At 37.4% G+C, this 19,617-nt stretch overlaps 1 long non-coding RNA gene across 1 annotated transcript; it reads right to left on the bottom strand.

Annotated features, from left to right (window-relative positions):
* Positions 1–1,418: 1,418 nt before the first annotated feature.
* LOC147823509 (uncharacterized) lies at positions 1,419–19,041 on the bottom strand. Its single transcript, XR_015443709.1, has 3 exons — positions 18,848–19,041; positions 15,560–15,717; positions 1,419–3,421 (listed from the first exon to the last, which is right to left on the bottom strand). It is a non-coding gene; the product is annotated as an uncharacterized LOC147823509 (long non-coding RNA).
* Positions 19,042–19,617: the final 576 nt, after the last annotated feature.

Raw genomic sequence — 19,617 nt, 5'->3', positions numbered from 1 at the left:
CAGTGCTTGAGCAGGCAGAGGATTGAACAAGCAAAGGCCCTGAACACCCAGAGCTGTCAATATTTATTGGTGACATCATAGTTAGATTGAAGTAAAGGGGCTATATGGAGGGACTAGATGGAGGTGCTATGGATACGTTGCTGATGCAGGCAAGGCTTATAAAGGAAGAGACAAAGCATTCTTGAATTAGGAACAGAACAGACAAAATATAGGTTGTGGTTAATAATTAATCTTGTATTTTTAGTAAAGAAAGTTTTAACTCTGGGTTCAGAATTTGGGTAAGAGTCACTCTGACCTCTGCACCTAGGTTTTGATGGATTTACTTCTATAAACAAGCCAATTGTGGTGTTAACTTTTTACAGCCTGTACTGCTTAAAGCCTGATTTGGGCATAATCAATGGGGTGGTCTCCCACAGAAAACTCTTCAAGTAAATTTGGGATTAGAAAGTGATTAAGAGACAATGTCTAGTATAAAAAATGGTTACTTTTATTTGTTCTTAAATCAGATTTGTTGAAGTATAATTTGGTTGTAGTAAAATTTATTCTTTTTCTTTAGGTGTACAGTTTGTCATCTTTTCACAAACATATACGAGCATCTAGTCACCATAACAATCATTTTTATCACACCTAAAAATTTCTAGTATTGCCTTTTGGTCATTATCCCTTACTTCCTCCCCTCAATTCTGGAAAACATTGATCTATCTTTCATTTTCCCTTTTCCTTAATGCCTTATAAAGGGTCACACAGCAGGTAAACTTTTGCCTTTGACTTGTTGCACTTAGCTTAATGTCTTTGAGCTTAATTTATATTGTTGGAGACGAAAGTAGATTGTATTTCTAAGTACACAGTTTTCAAGTGTACCACATACCACAATTTCTTCATATATTCCAACTTTTGAAAATCACGAGTAAAACTGATATAAATTTCTATGTACAGAAATTTATGGACATATATTTATTTATCTTGAATATTTAGGAGTGGAACTATTGGGTTGTGCAGTGGTTATATAGTTTAAAGAACCTGCTACACTGTTTTTAAGAGTAGCTATGCCACTTTGTTTTCCCACCAGTAATAAATGAGAGTTCTAATTATCCCATATCCTCATTAGCACTGCTAGGTTTTTTATTTTTTAATTTTGCCCATCTTGTATGTGTACAATGATATCTCATTGTGATTTAAATTTGCATTTCCATAATGGCAGGTTATGTTGACCATTTTTTCATATGCTTATTTTTCATTTTTTGTCTCAACTTTAAGTATATGTTCAAATTTCTTAGCCCATTTTTTGTAAATTTGTAAAAAATCATGGCAACTTTGAGTTGGTAGCAATAATTATAATAAAATAAAATTTAAAGCCAATAACTGTAATTGATATATGTACATGTATACCATATATGTAATATAATAAAATATGATTGAGTTGTGTTTTAAAATATGTACTTTTGGATAAGTGTTCTTTATCAGATATCTGGGTTTCAAACATTTTTGCAGTGAATGTGACTCTCACCACAATCGTCTTCTGTAATAAGGGCTATGCCCTGTCTAACTGCCTGAAATACTAATAACTAATTTAGTTGTCTACAATAATATGTACATGTAACCATTCTGCAAGACAATTGTAAACTACATGAACAACAAATATGTACAAATGAAATAAAAATATAAAACACAAATATCAATTTTTCTGTAAATTATTAAAAATAGTTGTCTCCGAAGTTTTAGTTTTTTTTTTTTGTATTAAATTCTTTTATTGGTACATTGTAGGTATACAACACAATTACATTTCTCATTGGGAATTGTACCTTTACATAATGCATCTTGGTTCTTATTTTTTCCCCATTCCTAGCCCTCCCTTCATGCCCTCCACCCTTCCCTATTTACAAAGACTTTATTTCCATTTTTTCCATTTCTTATCATTTTTCCTTTCCCTTCTTTCCTTTCCCCTGCCCCTCCCACTACCCCTACCCCTTTGGACCTTTTCTTCCTATTTTACATTATCGATTATTCATTCTAATCATTGGTACATTTTAGGTATACAATATAATGACATTCATCATTGGAAATTTGCACCTTTAAAGGGTGAAAAAAAAGTTTTAGATTTTGTAAACCTTAGTCTCTTAAGAGTGTAATTTCTGGGCGACAAAGAAGATACACTGTACAATACAAATTATCTTGTTGGATTTATGGTTTCAAAATTAACTTTTTATGAATTTAAATTGTAGGAATTAATCAAGTCTGAATGCCTTTGGCTGAACTACAAAACTTAAACTTCTGACTCTACACAACTAAAAATAGCCTTAGAGGATGGTGATCACATCAAGAGTGTTTACCTGATCCTCAGTTTTTAAATTAAAAATTCCTAAAACATTCCATAGGGTAAGATACACATATTTATGCATATATATATACACACATATTTATGCATATATATATAAGCTTTTCTGTTTCATACTTGCTTGTATTTGTCCTTTTGACAGAGGCCCACCATTCCATCAGTGAGTGCGTACAGATCCTGGGAAGCAGCTGTGCGGCCCAGACTGGCATGGCTGCAGGTAGATCCCAGTCGGGGCTTCTGTGCACCCGCCCAGGCCATGGGCCTGCCCAGAGAGGAGCTGCACAGGCACATGGGCTTCAGCCAGAGGCCTGCCATTACAGGTTTAGGTACATGCAGATCCCAGGGAGCCACTGTGTGGCCTGGACTTGTTCTGCTACAGGTGTATCCCGGCTAGGGGTTCACCCAGACAACAGGGGCTCCTGCACAACCGCCCCTGCTGGGGGCCCACCTGGGAAGGAGCTGCACGGGCACATGGGCTTCCACCAGAGGCCTGCCATTACATCCGTGAGTGCATGCAGATCCCAGAGAGCACCTGTGTGGCCCAGACCTGTGTGGCTGTGAGGGGATCCCAGCTGGGCTCTGCCCCATCCCAGAGGCTTGGGCACACCTGCCCAAGCCAAAGCTCTACCTAAAAAAGGGGCTACAAGGGTGCATGGGCTTCAGCTAGAGGCCTGCCATGCCATTGGCCACAGCAGGGACCCCCCTGGAGAAGAGCTGTACAGGCACACAAGCACTACCCAAAAGCTTGCCCTATACCATTGATAAGGGCCTGGAGACCCTAGCCAAAGCCTGTGCAGACAATAGGATCTAGGGTGCACAGCCCCCAATCAAAGGCCCTCTCAGAAAACAGCTACATAGGAGCCCCAGAAAGAGGCACACCTACATACCTTCCCAAGTGTGCACAGGCCCCAGCCAGAAGCCCGCCCAGTCAACAGGTCAGCTCAGGGATCAAGAAGGCCACCACTCTGAACCCAGGAATTGATGTACTGGTGAGCAGCAGAGTAAAAGCTGCTCAGTGTCTTGCTGAGAATTCAAGACCACTAGGTGAGCAAAAAGTTGCTTCAAAAAAGGCACAGCAGGCTGCATCTGTTGAAATGAGAAGACACATAAATAAGCCTCAAAACCAGACGTCCAGATCACCTAAGGAAACCCCAAAGGGCAATGAGATGGAGCAACCTGATACTCAACCACCTGGGCACCCTGAACTGGCAATGAAAGAGGATCTGGAAAAAATGAAATCAGAAATAATTTCTCAGATAACAGCAGAGATTGTGCCCATAGTACAAGACATGATTAATAAATCTACAGCGGACACAGGTAAAAAAAAATAGAGGAACTGAGGAACATGATGGAATCTCAACATAAGAAACAGAGGGAATCCATAAAACAGTTGGAAACAGATTTCCAGGAGATTAAAAACTCCATTGAAAGTTTATGCAGCAGAATGAGCCAATGCAAGGATAGAATTTCAGATGGAGAAGATAGGGTTGCTTTTAGTGATCATGAAAAAAAAATCTTAAAAATAGTAAGGGACCACAAGAAATCAATCCAGCAGCTGCTAGACCATGCAAAGAAGAATAACTTCAGGCTGTTTGGAGTCAATAAAGAAACATGAGAGAGTGCAGACAACGTAAAAAACTGTTCACAGAAGTGATGGCAGAAAACTTTCCAAGCAGGGGAAAAGAACTTGACATACAGATAAGTGAGGCACATAGGATTCCAACTAGATATGATGAAAAAAAATCTACACATAGGCATATAATAGTTAGGATTGCAGAAACCCAATAGAACAACAAAGTTTTACAAGCAGTTAGAGAAAAGAAACAAATCACGTACAAAGGAAAGCCCATCAGAATCACAGCAGACTTCTCAACACAAACCCTCAAGGCAAGAAGAGCATGGAGTGACATATTTCAGGCCCTACAGGAAAACATCCTCCAACCCAGATTGATGTACCCTGCAAAACTATCTTTCAAAATTGATGGAGAAATAAGATACTTTCATGACAAAGCACCTTAGGAGCTTCATGAATACCAAACCAGAACTCCAAAAAATTTTAAACAATATCTTAGGAAAAGATAACAAGGATCATAACTCCAGGAAGCCCTTCAGAATGAATCCATCAGGCATGACAAGAAATTAAACACCAAGGGGGAGAATCCAACAAAAAGAAGAAGTCATGACAAGGATAAGTCAATATATATCAGTTAGAACCATCAATGTTAATGGTCTCAATTCACCAATCAAAAGAAACAGACTGGCTGAATGAGTCAAGAAACAAGATCCAACAATATGCTGCATATAAGAAACACACTTAATTCAGAAAGAAACTCATAGACTGAATTTTAAAGGGTAGAAAACAATACTCCATGTGACAGGAACCTAAAGAAAAGCAGTAGTAGCTATCCTCTTTGCAGATCAAGTGGATTTCAAACCAACACTGATTAAGAGAGACAAAGAAGGACACTACATCTTCATAAAGGGAACAATCTAAAAGGAAGAGATGACAATCATTAATATATATGCCTCAAACATTAGAGTGCCCAACTATATAAAACAAATACTAATGGACATGAAAAATCACATAAGCACTAATACAGTAGTAGAGGGGGACATCAATACCCCACTATCACAGATAGATCAACTAGACAAAAAATAAATAAGGAAGTAGTAGAACTCAATCAAACACTTGAACAAAAGAACTTAACAAATATTTACAGTGTTCCACCCCACAAAATCAGAATACACATTCTTTTCACTTGCACACGGGTCATTCTCCAAAATAGACCACATAATTTCTTATAGAATATGTTTAAGTAAGTGCAAAGGAATTGAAGTTATCCCCTGTATATTATCAGACCATAGTGTGATGAAATTGGAGATCAGTACCAAAAGAAACTGCAAAGAAAAAACACATGGAAACTACACAACACACTTCTGAATAACCAATAGGTCACAGAGGAAATCAAAGAAGAAATCAGACAGTTCCTACAATTATATGATAATGACAACACAACATATCAGAATCTATAGTACACAATGAAAGCAGTCTTTGAGGGAAATTCATAGCAGTGAATCCTCATATTAGAAAAACAGAGAGAGCTCAATTACAAAACCTGATGCTGAACCTCAAGCTTCTAGAAAAAAGAAGAGCAGGACAAACACAAAGCTCATTCAAGGGAGGAAATTATAAAGATCAGAGAAGAAATCAATGCAATGGAGACTAAGACAATGATACAAAAAAATCAATGAAGCCAAGAGTTGGTTCTCCAAAAGAATAAACAAAATTGACAAACCCTTAGCCAACATTATCAAAAAAAAAAGGGCCTGGGGATTTAGCTCAGTGGTTCCACCTCCTGCCTTGCAAGTGGGAAGTCCCGAGTTCAATACCTGGTACCCCCCCCCCAAAAAAAGGAAAGTAAAGGCCCAAATCCATGCAATTAGGAATGAAAAGGGTGAAATTACGAGGGACCCAGAAGAAACTCCAGAGGATCATCAATACCTATTTCGAGAACCTATACGCCATTAAGATGGAAAATACAGAAGAAATGTACAGATTCCTAGATACATGTGAATTACCAAAGTTGAATGAAGAAGACCTAAAAAATCTAAACAACCCAATATCAATCAATGAAATTGAAAATGTAGTTAAAAACTTACCAACTAAGAAAAGCCCAGTCCTGATGGCTTCACTGATGAATTCTACAAGACATTTGGAGAGGAACTACTGCCACTACTGTTTAAACTCTTCAGTGAATTTGAAAGGGAAGCAATACTCCCAAATTCATTCCTGGAAGCAAGCATCACCTTGATCCCCAAAGTAGAGAAAGACACAACTGAAAAAGAGAACTGTAAGCCAATCTCACTAATGAACACAGATGCAAAAATCCTTAATAAGATACTGGCAAATAGATTGTAGAAGGTCATCAAGAAGATCATGCACACTGATCAAGTGAGATTCATCCCAGGGATGTAGGGAAGGTTCAATATACGCAAATAAATCAATGTAATACACTATGTCAATAGAGCCAAGGACAAAAAACATATGATCATCTCAATAGATGCAGAAAAAACACTCAACAGAATCCAACACCCATTCATGATAAAAACCCTTGGAACAAACTGTCTCTACCTCAATCTGATAAAAGCCATGTATGAAAAAGCAACAGCCAATATCATACTAAATGGTCAAAAACTGAAATCATTCACACTAAAATCAGAAATAAGACAAGGATGTCCACTATCGCCACTCCTGTTCAATATAGTTTTGGAAACATAGCCATGGCTATTAGACAAGGAAAGAAGTAGAAGGAATAAAGATAGGAAATGAAGAAATCAAACTGTCATTATTTGCAGGTGACATGATACTCTATATAGAAGACCCCAAGAATTCCACCAAACATCTTCTAGACATAATAACTAAATTCAGTAAAGTAGCTGGAAACAAGGTCAACACACAAAAATCAATAGCTTTTCTGTACACAAAACAGACCCACTGAGAGAGAAATGGGCAATCAATTCCTTTCACAATAGCATCCAACCTAACAAAAGAAATCAAAGACCCCTTCTATGAAAGCTATAGCACACTGAAAAGAGAGATTGAAGAGGATATGAGACAATGGAAAGACATGCCTTGCTCCTGGGTAGGAAGAATCAACATAGTGAAAATGACCACACTTCCAAAACTGCTATATAGATTCAATGCAATCCCAATTGAAATTTCAACAGTATACTTCATGGATCTTGAAAAAAAACAATCCAAAAATTCATTTGGAAAAAGAAGAAACCTAGAATAGCAAAAGCAATTCTAGGCAACAGAGACATGGCTGGCAGTATCCCAATCCTCAATTTGAAACTATACTACAAAGCTACTGTGATAAAAGCAGCATGATACTGGCAAAGAAACAGACCAGTGGACCAGTGGAACAGATTAGAAGATGCAGAAACAATTCCAGACACACTGAGCCACATCATCTTCGACAAAGGAGCCAAACACCTCATTGGAGGAAAGATAGCCTCTTTAATAAATGGTGCTGGAAAAATTGGGTTTCAACTTGCCAAAGATTAAAACTAGACCTCTGTTTTTCACCATGCACTAAACTAAAATCTAAATGGATTACTGATCTAAATATTAAAACAGAAATACTAAATGGGTGGAAAAGAGGTTAGGTAGAACACTTGAAGCCATTGGTGTGGGAAAAGATTTTATGAACAAAACCTCAGTTGCCCATGAACTAGCACAAACAATCAACAAGTGGGATCTCTTCTTACTAAACAGCTTCTTCACAGCAAGAGGAACCACCAACAGTGTGAAGAGGCAACCTGTAATGTGGGAAAAATTTTTCACCTGCTGTTCCTCAGACAAAGGTCTACTATCTAGAATCTATAAAGACTTTTAAAAAAATCAGACCTCCCAAATTTGAAGACTCAATCCAAAAATGGGCATCTGAAATGAACAGACATTTTTCAGACATAGAAGTAGAAATACCAAAAGAACATATGAAAAAATTTTCAACATCACTGGTCATTTGAGAGATGCAAATCTAAACAACACTGAGATTCCACCTCACCCCAGAAAGAATGGCTGCCATCATGAAATCAACCAATAACTAATGCTGGTGGGGTTGTAGGGAAAGAGGAAGCCTACTCCACTGCTGGTGCAACTGTAGACTGGTGCAACCACTGTGGAAATCAGTATGGAGATACCTCAAAGAACTAGGACTGGAAGCCCCATTTGATCCAGCTATTTCCCTGCTGGGTATCTTCCCCAAAGAATTAAAAGAATCATACCACCATGATATATGTGCACCTATGTTCATAGAAGCACAGTTTATAATAGCTAAAACTTGGAAACAACCCAAATGTCCATCAATTGGACACTGCATAAAGAGAATGCGTTTTTAAAAAATAAAATGGAATTTTACTCAGCCATAAAAAATGCAAAACTAGAGAAATTTATAGCTAAACGGTTTCACATTGTGGTGATACTCTTAAGTGAAATAAATAGGACACACATGTGTAAATACTGAATAGTTTCTGTAGTGTGAGAAACTGAAAGTGTAAATAAGGACTAAAATGTATAATAGGTAATGTGAAATAGAAAGGAAAGGGGCAAAGGGGAAGGAAGTAAGAGGGATTGGGAAAGGATAGAAGGGAATGGGATTAATATGAAAAAAAGAAAAAATGGAAACAAAGTCTTTGTGGATAGGGGGGAATGAAGGGGTTGAAGGGAGGGCAGGAGACTGGGGAAAAAATAACCAAGATGGATTTTGTAAGGTGTAAATTTCCAATGATGAGTGTCATTATATTGTATACTTTAAATGTACCAAAAAATTAATTAAAGAAATAAAATAAAATACCTTTTCAAACAGAGATATCCATTCTCTCAGGAAGATATAAAGTATAATAATTAGGAAGGCAAATTTAAGAGTCAATTTCAATCTTTGCCTGCCAAAATAAGATTTTGTAGCCACAGTCTGGACCACAGTACTGAAATCCTTGCTATATTAGAAAAAATCATTTTTAAAAATTCAAATGCTTTTTAAATGTGTATTATCTATATAAACAAATATTGGTCTTCTAAAGTGAGATTTTAAGCAATAGGAAATCAGAATTCAAATTATGCTCTGGTTAAGAACAAGAGTCCTTGTAATTATGGTGTAGACAAGTGTGGAGAAGGCAAGGACTATGAAAAGGAGAATGGGGTGGTTTTCTTCCTGATTCCTCAGAAAAGCTGCAACCACTCCATCTCCCACTCACAGGTCTCTATCCCTTATCCTCCTGCCTTGCCTTGGGTGTGTGCCATAAAAATAAAGGAACTGGAGGTAGAGACTTTGGAAACTCAGGGAGGAGATTCCCATTCAAGGAATTCCAAGTCTAACATCCAATGGAGAGCACCTAATAGGTTTAGGCAGCAGAAGAACCCGAGGCAATGTTCCAGAGAAATCTCAACTCTCAAGTAGTAAAAGGTGTGAGTTCTACAAATTCCTTTGTATCCTATGGAGGTTGTTATGGCTTATGTCTAGGTGTACCCCTAAACCCTCAGGCAGTCATAGGTGGATATTTTTCAGGGGTGACTTGTTCTAGAATATATGATGCTAAATTGATTTATGGTGCAATGCTAGGATCAAGGGCACTAGGATGAAGGTGTGAATGCTATCTGCCCTATGCAGCCTGGATAAGATACAAGGGATAGAAAAATCTGTGGTCATCCCTTGTTGCTTTGCCATCTTCTGCCAACCATGAACTATTTCTCCTCTTTAACACCTGTCTGGCGTGCCACCCTGCCTTTGAGCAAGATGATTATGGATTGAAACCTCTACAAACCATGAGCTAAATAAACCTTTCCTCCCTTAACTTGTGGGTGTTTGGTATTTTGTCTTAGCAAGGAAAAAAGTAACTAAGATAAAGGTTGTACAAAATTAGTGAGGATGAAATTATGCTGAGGGTTGCAAAGTGAAGCCATGGGGCAAAGATGTGGCTCCATGTAAGGAAATCTAGTGAATGCCCAGAGGAAGGGGAAATGAGGTAATTGTCATGCTTTGCCTAGGCTGAGGAACCAATTCACAACTTATATCAGTTGTGGACACTTCAACATTAGAGACCAATAACAGATGCCTAGAGGCAAATGGACCAGTAATTCAGTGGACAACAATTGAAGTTCTGATCATTCAGTGCCATGAGAACATTAGCTTTTCCCTGGACCCAGGCAGTATCTTGGTAGAATGCAGGCTTGAGAAGAGTAGAAAAGATTAAGATGTGATGAATACTCATTAGGTATTGCAAACAGATACTAATAAAAAAAATCACAAAAAGAAAAAGGAGACAATCTTGGAGGAATATTAAAGTTTGACTTTGCTCCTGATTTATCCAAGTCAGAATATGTTCCCGTTGGCATTCATCATTGGAAATTTGCACCTTTACATAGTCTCTCTTGGTTCTTATTTTTCACCCTTCCCCAGCACTCCCTTCAACCCCTCCAGTCTTCCCTATTTACAAAGATTTTGTTCCTATTTTTCCATTTTCTCATATTAATCCCATTCCCTTCTATCCTTTCCCCTAGCCCTCCCACTTCCTTCCCCTTTGCCCCTTTTCTTCCTATTTCACATGACCTATTATACATTTAGTCCTTATTTACACTTTCAGGTTCTCACACCAGAGAAACTATTTGGTATTTACACATGTATGTCCTATTTATTTCACTTAAGAGTATCGCCTCAATGTGCATCCACTTAGCTATAAATGTCTCTAATTTCTCATTTTTTATGGCTGAGTAGTACTCCATTTTATTAAAAAACCCACATTTTCTTTATCCATTCTCCAGTTGATGGGATTTGGGCTGTTTCCCAGTTTTAGCTATTACAAACTATGCTGCTGTGAATATGGGCACACATATACCACTGTGGTATGATTCCTTTATTCTTTGGGGAAGATCCCCAGCAGTGGAATATGGGGTCAAATGGGACTTCCAGTCCTAGTTCTTTGAGGTAACTCCATACTGATTTCCACAGTGCGTGCACCAGTCTACACTCCCACCAGCAATGGAGCAGGCTTCCTCTTTCCCCACAGCCCCTCCAGCATTTGTTATTGGTTGATTTCAAGATAGCAGCCATTCTTTCTGGGGTGAGGTGGAATCTCAGCATTGTTTTCATTTGCATCTCTCGAATGACCAGTGATGTTGAACATTTTTTCATGTATTTATTTGCTATTTCTACTTCTTTGTTTGAGAAATGTCTGTTCATTTCAGATGCCCATTTTCGGGTTGGGTCTTTAAATTTGGGAGGTCTGATCTTTTTAAGTTCTTTATAGATTTAAGATAGTAGACCTTTGTCTGAGGAAAAGCAGGTGGAGATTTTTTCCCACATTGTGGGTTGTCTCTTCACACTGCTGGTGGTTTCTCTTGCTGTGCAGAAGCTTTTAATAAGAATAGATCCCACTTGTTGATTGTTTGTGCTAGTTCACAGGCAAAGGAGATTTTATGCATAAAATCTTTTCCTACACCAATGTCTTAAAGAGTTCTACCTAACCTCTGTTCTAATTGGTTCAGAATTTCGATTTTAATATTTAGATTTTTAATCCATTTCAATTTTAGTTTAGTGAATGGCAAGAGATATATGTCTATTTTTAATCTTTGGTAAATTGAATCCCAATTTATCGAGCACTATTTATTATAGAGGCTATCTTTCCACCAGTGAGGCTGTTTGGCTCCTTTATCAAAGATGAGAGGGCTGAGTGTGTCTGGTGCTGTTTCTGCATCTTCTAATCTGTTCCACTGGTCAGCAGTTCTGTTTCATTGCCAGTACCATGGTGTTTTTATCACAGTAGCTTTGTAGTAGAGTTGCAGGTTGGGGATTGTGATACCCACTGCCATGTCTCTATTACCTAGAATTGCTTTTGCTATTCTGGGTCTCTTCTTGTTCCAAATGAATTTTTGGATTGTTTTCTCAGGGTCCATGAAGTATGCTGTTGTGATTTCAGTTGGAATTGCATTAAATCTATATAGCAGTTTTGGTAGTATGGCCATTTTCACTATATTAATCCTTCCTACCCAGGAGCAGGGGATGTCTGTCCATTTTCTGATATCATCTTCAATCTCTCTTTTCAGAGTGCCATAGTTTACAGAGAAGAGGTCTTTGATTTCTTTCATTAGGTTGATTCCTAGGTATTTCAGCTTTTTGCATGCTATTGTGAAAGGAATTATTTGCCCTATTTCTCTCTCAGTGAGTCTGTCATTCATGCAGAGGAAAGCTATTGATTTTTGTGTGTTGACCTTGTAACCAGCTACTTGACTGAATTTGGTTATTAAGTCTAGAAGACTTTTGGTGGAGTTCTTGGGGTCTTCTATATAGAGTATCATGTCATCTGCAAATAATGACAACTTGACTTCTTCATTTCCTATCTTTATTCCTTTTATTTCTTTCTCTTGTCTAATTGCTATGGCTAATGTTTCTAAAACTATATTGAACAAGAGTGGTGATAGTGGACATCCTTGTCTTGTTCCTGATTTTAGTGTGAAGGATGTCAGTTTTTGACCATTTAGTATGTTATTGGCTGTTGGCTTTTCATAGATGGCTTCTATCAGTTTGAGGTAGAGACCATCTATTCCAATTTTTTGTAGGGTTTTTATCATGAATGGGTGTTGGATTCTGTTGAGTGTTTTTTCTGCATCTATGGAGATAATCATATGGTTTTTGTCCTTGGCTCTATTGATATAGTGTATTACATTGATTGATTTGCATATGTGGATCCATCCCTGGGATGAATCCCACTTGATCAGGGTGTATGATCTTCGTGATGATCTTCTGCATTCTGTTTGCCAGTATCTTATTAAGGATTTTTGCATCTATGTTCATGAGTGAGATTGGCTTATAGTTCTCCTTTTCGGTTGGGTTTTTCTCTGCTTTGGGGATCAAGGTGGTGCTTGCTTCCAGGAATGAATTTGGGAGTATTGCTTCCCTTTCAATTTCATTGAAGAGTTTCAACAGTAGTGGCAGTAGTTCCTCTCTAAATGTCTTGTAGAATTCAGCAGTGAAGCCATCAGGGCCTGGGCTTTTCTTAGTTGATAAGTTTTTAATTACATTTTCTATTTCATTGGTTGATATTGGGTTGTTTAGAATTTTTAGGTCTTCTTCGTTCAACTTTGGTAATTCACATGTATCTAGGAATCTGTCCATTTCTCTGTGGTTTCCATCTTATTGGCATATAGGTTCTGGAAGTAGGTATTGATGATGCTCTGGATTTCTGCTGGGTCTGTTGTAATTTCACCCTTTTCATTCCTAATTGCATGGGTTTAGGCCTTTTCTTTCCTTTTTCTGATAAGGTTGGTTAAGGGTTTGTCAATTTTGTTTATTCTTTTGAAGAACGAACTCTTGGCTTCTTTGATTTTTTTTTTTTTGTATCATTCGCTTAGTCTCCATTGCATTGATTTCTCCTCTAATCTTTATAATTTCCTCTCTTGTATGAGCTTTGGTGTCATCCTGCTCTTCTTTTTCTAGAAGCTTGAGGTTCAGCATCAGGTTGTTTAATTGGGCTCTTTCTGTTTTCCTAATATGTGTATTCACTGCTATGAATTTCCCTTGTAAGACTGCTTTCATTGTGTCCCATGTATTCTGATATGTTGTATTGTCATTGTCATTTAATTGAAGGAACTGTCTGATTTCTTCTTTAATTTCCTCTGTGACCCATTGGTTATTCAGAAGTGTGTTGTTCAATTTCCATGCGTTTATTAAATTTTTTGAGTTTCTTTTGCTATGGATCTCCAATTTCATCACACTATGGTCGAATAATATACAGGTGATAACTTCAATTCCTTTGCACTTACTTAAACATGTTCTATGTGTGAGTATGTGTTCTATTTTGGAGAATGACCCATGTGCAGCTGAGAAGAATGTGTATTCTGATTTTGTGGGGTGGAACACTGTAAACATCTGTTAAGTTCATTTGTTCAAGAGTTCGATTGAGTTCTAGTATTTCATTACTTATTTTTTATCTAGTTGATCTGTCTATTTGTGACAATGGGGTGTTGCGTTCCCCACTACAATTGTATTAGTACATATATGACTTTTCGTATCCGTTAGTATTTGTTTTACATAGTTGGTGCACTAGTGTTCGGTGCATAGATATTTATGATTGTCATCTCTTCCTCTTGGATTCTTCCCTTTACAAGGATGTAGTATCCTTCTTCATCTCTCTTAATCAGTGTTGGTTTGAAATCTACTTGATCTGCCAAGAGGATAGCTACTCCTGCTTTTTTTGGGGTTCCTGTTGCATGAAGTATTGTTTTCCACCCTTTAACTTTCAGTCTATGAGTTTCCTTTTGAATGAAGTGTGTTTCATGTATGCAGCATATTGTTGGATTTTGCTTCTTGACCCATTCTGCCAGTCTGCTTCATTTGATTGGTGAATTGAGACCATTAACATTGATGGTTATAACTGAAACATTGCCATGACTTTTTCTTTTTGTTGGGTTCTCCCCCTTTACATTTAATTTCTTGTCATGCCAGATGGCTTCATTCTGCTTTGCTTCCTGGGGTTGTGATCCTCAATGTCTGTTCCTAGGATATTGTGTAAAGTTCTTTGGAGTGCTGGTTTAGTACTCACAAATTTCCTAAGGTGATCTTTGTCATGAAAATATCTTATTTCTCCATCCATTTTTGAAATATAGTTTTGCAGGGTTCATCAATCTGGGTTGGATGCTGTTTTCCTTTAAGGCTTGGAATATGTCACTCCAAGCTCTTCTTGCCTTGATGGTTTGTGTTGAGAAGTCTGCTGTGATTCTGATGGGCTTTCCTTTGTATGTCATTTGTTTCTTTTCTCTGACTGCTTGGAGAACTTTGTTCTTCTGTTGTGTTTCTGGAATCTTAACAATTATATGCCTATGTGTGGATTTTTTTTTTGATCAAGGCTATTTGGAGTCCTATATGTCTCACTTATCTGTATGTCAAGTTCTTTTCCCATGCTTGGGAAGTTTTCTGCCATTTCTTCTGTGAAGAGTTTTTTAATGTCATCTGCACTCTCTCCTCTTTCTTCATTGACTCCAATCAGTCTTATGTTATTCTTCTTTGCATCGTCTAGCAGCTGCTGGATTGATTTCTCATGTTCCCTTAGAATTTTGAAGCAATTTTTCTTTTCCTGGTCATTAATTGCAATCTTATCTTCTTTATCTGAAATTATGTCCTCACATTGGCTCATTCTTCTGTGTAAACTTCCAATGGAGTTTTTCATCTCCCAGAAATCTATTTGCATCTGTTTTATGGATTCCATTTGTTTCCTGTGTTGGGATTCCATCATGTTCCTCAGCTCCTCTCTAGATTTATTAATCATGTCTTGCACTAGGAGCACCATTTCTCCTGTTATCTGAGAAATTATTTCTGATTTCATTTTTTCCAGATCCCCTTTTGTTACCAGTTCACTGGGTCCAGGTGGTTGAGTATCAGAGTGTTCCATCTCATTTCCCTTTGGGGTTGCTGTAGGTGATCTGGAAGTCTGGTTTTGAGACTTATTTACATGTTTTCTCATTTAGACTCAGGTAGCAGGGGGCTGCTTTTGGCGCCCCCACAGCTCACCTCCTCTGAGCTGGGAGAGGTAGGACAGGGGCCCAGAGTGGCAGTAGGGATGGTGGCCCAGAAGCCCCTTCCTCTGGGCTGAGAGCAGAGGGAGGGATGGTGGCTGCGAAGCCCTTCCTCTGGACCAGGAGCAGTGGGATGGCAGCTCAGAAGCTCCTACCTCTGGGCTGGTAGCAGCAGGATGTATGGTGGCCCAAAAGCCCTTTCCTCTGGGCTGGGAGTGGCAGGATGCAGAAGTGAAGTTCTTAATGTTACTCTGTCTTGTGTAGGTGATGTGGTAGTCATATGTATATTCATTATCTTGTGTAAATATCTAATCTTTAAAACAAACAAAAAATAACCCCTCAAATTTCACTGAATTAGAAAAGGATGAATAAGCTGAAAACTTGGTATTCACTTATAGCCATACTTCCCTGAGTTAATTTACTAAAGTGACACTGTAGATAGGAGGTCCATTAATGACTATGTTAGGATCTTCTTTGAAATACTAGTCTCTTAGTCAGCATCCAGGTAGTAGAATATGTTTGATTAATATGGTGACACCCTTTGGAATTATTCCATTGAGGAGGTGGACCGTCATTAGTAGCATTTATACTTATGATGTGCTTAACTATCTCTTTCATAGCCTATCTTTGATATTAAATCCTGGTCATAATATGAGAACTTTAGTGCTATTACTTATCCCATGATTCTGTTATATATCAAAGAATAGCCCTCATAACTACACTAAGACTGGAGCATACAGTAAGAATTGCATTTTGGTGAGTCATTTGCTGAATCAAAATTTTATTACACTATTATGAAAAGGATCTTTCTTCTGAAAGTGGGTACTGTATTCTGTATTATGGCTATTTCCAATATTTTTTGAAAGAGCAATGATAAAGTAAATTTAAGAAGTACTTTATCATTCAGTATTGTTAATTAATATTTCAGTGTTGTTTGAGTATAGACCAATACCAATTAAGTGGAATCCAATTGCTCATAATGGTTAGGTGTTAATTAGTAGTATCATGAGGGGTGATGGTACAGAGAAAATCAGAAATTTTGGAGAGTGGAGTTCAATAAAAAGCTATAAATTTGTAGTTTATGAACATGGTTCAGGAGAGCATTGTTATTATTCAATCAAACTATTAAAAGTTCATGTAAGACTTCTGGGTCATATAAGACTTTTAGTACTCCCTGAAATTGCACTAAATCTAGAGCAAGGGACTTTTTATGCTTCTTTCTAAAAGCATAAACAGATAACAATAAATATTGTAGGTTGAATTGCATCCCCTCTAGAAGATATGTTGAAGTTCTGAGCCCCAGTACTTCAGAACGTGACCTTATTTAGAAGTAAAGTCATTGCAAATACAGATCCTTAAGGTGAAGTCATGCTTAAGGTGAGGCCTCCTTATTAAATGGAATACACAACCAATAATTTTATTTGTGAAAAAGATCATATGCATTTATGTTTTTAGTTGAGAAAAGTTATGAGAAAATCATACTACTAAATTAATAAAGTATAGATGGACATTCACTTCCCACTACTTAAAAAAGGTCTTGTGTCTAAAGCCCACAACTTTTTATTTTCCTCTAATAGTCTTTCAGGGATATCAGGCCAAGTAATATGTGAATTAAGGTAAAGTAAATATTTCTTATCATATATGACAATTCTAAGTTTCAGGTAATACAAATACATATACATCTTAGATGCCTGGGATGAAAAAATAATACCTTATGCTTTAAGTTTGACATTACATTTCCCAAAATGGAGTTCATTTTAACTAGTAAATATGGTATTAAATAAACATTTTAAATTTGAAAAAATTGGTATATATGAAAAAAAATCAATGTTCTGGTAGTTTATTTTCTTCCAGAAAATAATTCTAACGCTCTTTTGTTCACCATGTCCCACTTTCAACTTGTATAGTTTAAAAAGTGGATTTAGGTCAAGGGCTATTTTGAAAATCAAATAAGGTCATTAATTGCCTCACAGAATTGTAACTAGTTGTGCAGTGAACTAGTGTTCATAAGTGTTGGCTGGCTGGTGTATATTGCTTTAATTCAGATATTGTAACATTAATGCTTCTTTCCATTGTGAATTATGTATATTTCAAAAGAGCAGCATTACTTCACCTCCTGATTTGATTTTGTTTTTTCATGAATTTCCTTTTAACTATAAATAATTTGTGTTCAAATTATTTATATAAATAAGAAATTCAGGCTCAAGTTTCATCACAGTGTTCTATTTTTTGAAAAGATAAATAAAAACAATTTGGTTGCAAAAATTTGATGACTGTATATCACAGTAAAGAACCATAATCTATCAGAATACACAATGGTGAAACAAATATATAATCAGGTACATGCCATATATGCAAAAATCAATGTGGTTTTAAAAAATAGAAAATATAATCTTTTCGTCACCAGATTTAAAAGTTCTAATTATTTACAAAAATATTTTCTATGAAGATGTCTTCTACAAATTTAATGTCAAATTATATCTTCACCAAATATGAATACAGATGTGCAATTTTTCCCAAATACTGTAATATAATTCTTTAACATCAATCTCCATCATCAAATGGGCTATTTGATTATTTTCAGAAGTGGGAATGGATTTATTTTGATCATTTGTACATTCTTATTGAACCTGCCCTATTGTTCCTTATGACTAATGTTCTACTGGTGAAAGATGCTGGCATTAAGTGGGAGGCATATGAGTGCAGACTAATGAGACCTGTTATTTATATAGTATGTACTATGTCCCAGGACCTTTGAAACCTATTGAAATTTGTATGTATGTATGCATGTATGTATGTATGCATTTTGCAGTACTGGGGATTAAATCCAGGGCCTTTGCACTGAGCTACATTTCCAGCCACCCATCCCTTTTTAAAATTTTAACATAAGGTCTTGTTAAGTTGCTAAGTTTCCCAGGCTGGACTTGAACTTGTTATCCTTCTGACTCAGCCTCCCAGTCTACTGGAATTATAGGCATGCACCACCATGACCACTACATTTTACATTTTGTTGCAATTAGTCCTCACTACAGTTCACAAAAGAAGTATAAACATTGTCTCATTTAACAATCAGAGATTAGGTTATTTGTGGAAAGCTACACAGCTGTTAACTAGCATAGTCCCAATGTAAACCCAGGTTTTCAAGTGCTGAAGAATAATCTTAGATAGTAATTCTGTCATTCCAAGACTTTAAAGTAATATTCATTCACAGGCTTGCCATTAAAAATATTGATTTTGCTACACTGGGATGAGAATGAAAGAGGGAGGCAGAGTCTACTCTGATGTACTAAGCACGTAAACAAACATCATTTCAGGGCCATTCACATAATAATAGAGAAAAAAAGGGGAAATGAGAAAGTTTCCCAAGGCTCACAGTTCAGGCCATCAAAAAGCCTATTTTAAACTACTTTTTTTTGAAGGAGGAAAGGTTTATTTTGGCTTACAGTTTGTGGAGGTTTCAGTCCATAGTCTGCTGGCTCCAAAGCAGGGTGACATGGCAGAGGGGCATCTCAGAGGAGAAACAGTCCATGGCAAAGCAGAACAGGTAGAAGGCAGCCAACAGTGAAGTGGCAAGCAGCAAGTCCTACTTTGAACTATTTTAAATCAAAACAGAAGAATCTCTGAGGCTGTTTTGATCTTGGTCACAGAAGCATTGGAGCAAATCACTATGTCACACCTGATAGTTCCAACAAGTCAGCTGTTTTCAGATTCCTCAAACCAGCTGCACATGCACATTACTGGATGAGGGTAAATCAGTAAGTATGTCATCCAGTAGCTGATCACAGCCAATGTCTGAAGAATTGAGACAACTGCCCCTTATCCTTTTTTTTTATTACGACGTGTTTGGAGTACACAGTGTTTACATTCCTTGTGTAGAGTTTGTACGTGTACGTAGCACATCTTAATTTCTTTGTTCATCCCCTTTCCCTCTCTTCCCTCCCCTCTGCTCCATCTCTTTCTGCATGGGAACATTGTCGGGCAAAGATGGCACCTGGGTTCCAGCTGGTCTGCTGGCTTTACCAGCCTGCTGAGGCGCTGTGGGTGCAGGGAGCTGTGCTGTAGGCGGCTCTGAGGCTGCATGTGGACACCAAAGGGAAAGCAGCTGCAGTCAGGTTTCAGCAGTTACCAGGGTATTTATTTGTCATCCTTGTCGGAGGGTGAAATGTCTTAATTTCAGTAATTGTAGAGTCCTCCAGTGGAATGTGTACCACTG

This window comes from Heterocephalus glaber, unplaced genomic scaffold, assembly GCF_053883595.1.
Source record: "Heterocephalus glaber isolate CG9 unplaced genomic scaffold, H.glaber_assembly_v1.0 deba00001577, whole genome shotgun sequence".
NCBI classification, from domain to species: domain Eukaryota; kingdom Metazoa; phylum Chordata; class Mammalia; order Rodentia; family Bathyergidae; genus Heterocephalus; species Heterocephalus glaber.
Note: the sequence above shows the minus strand (reverse complement) of the source record. Positions and strands in the feature narration are given on the sequence as shown.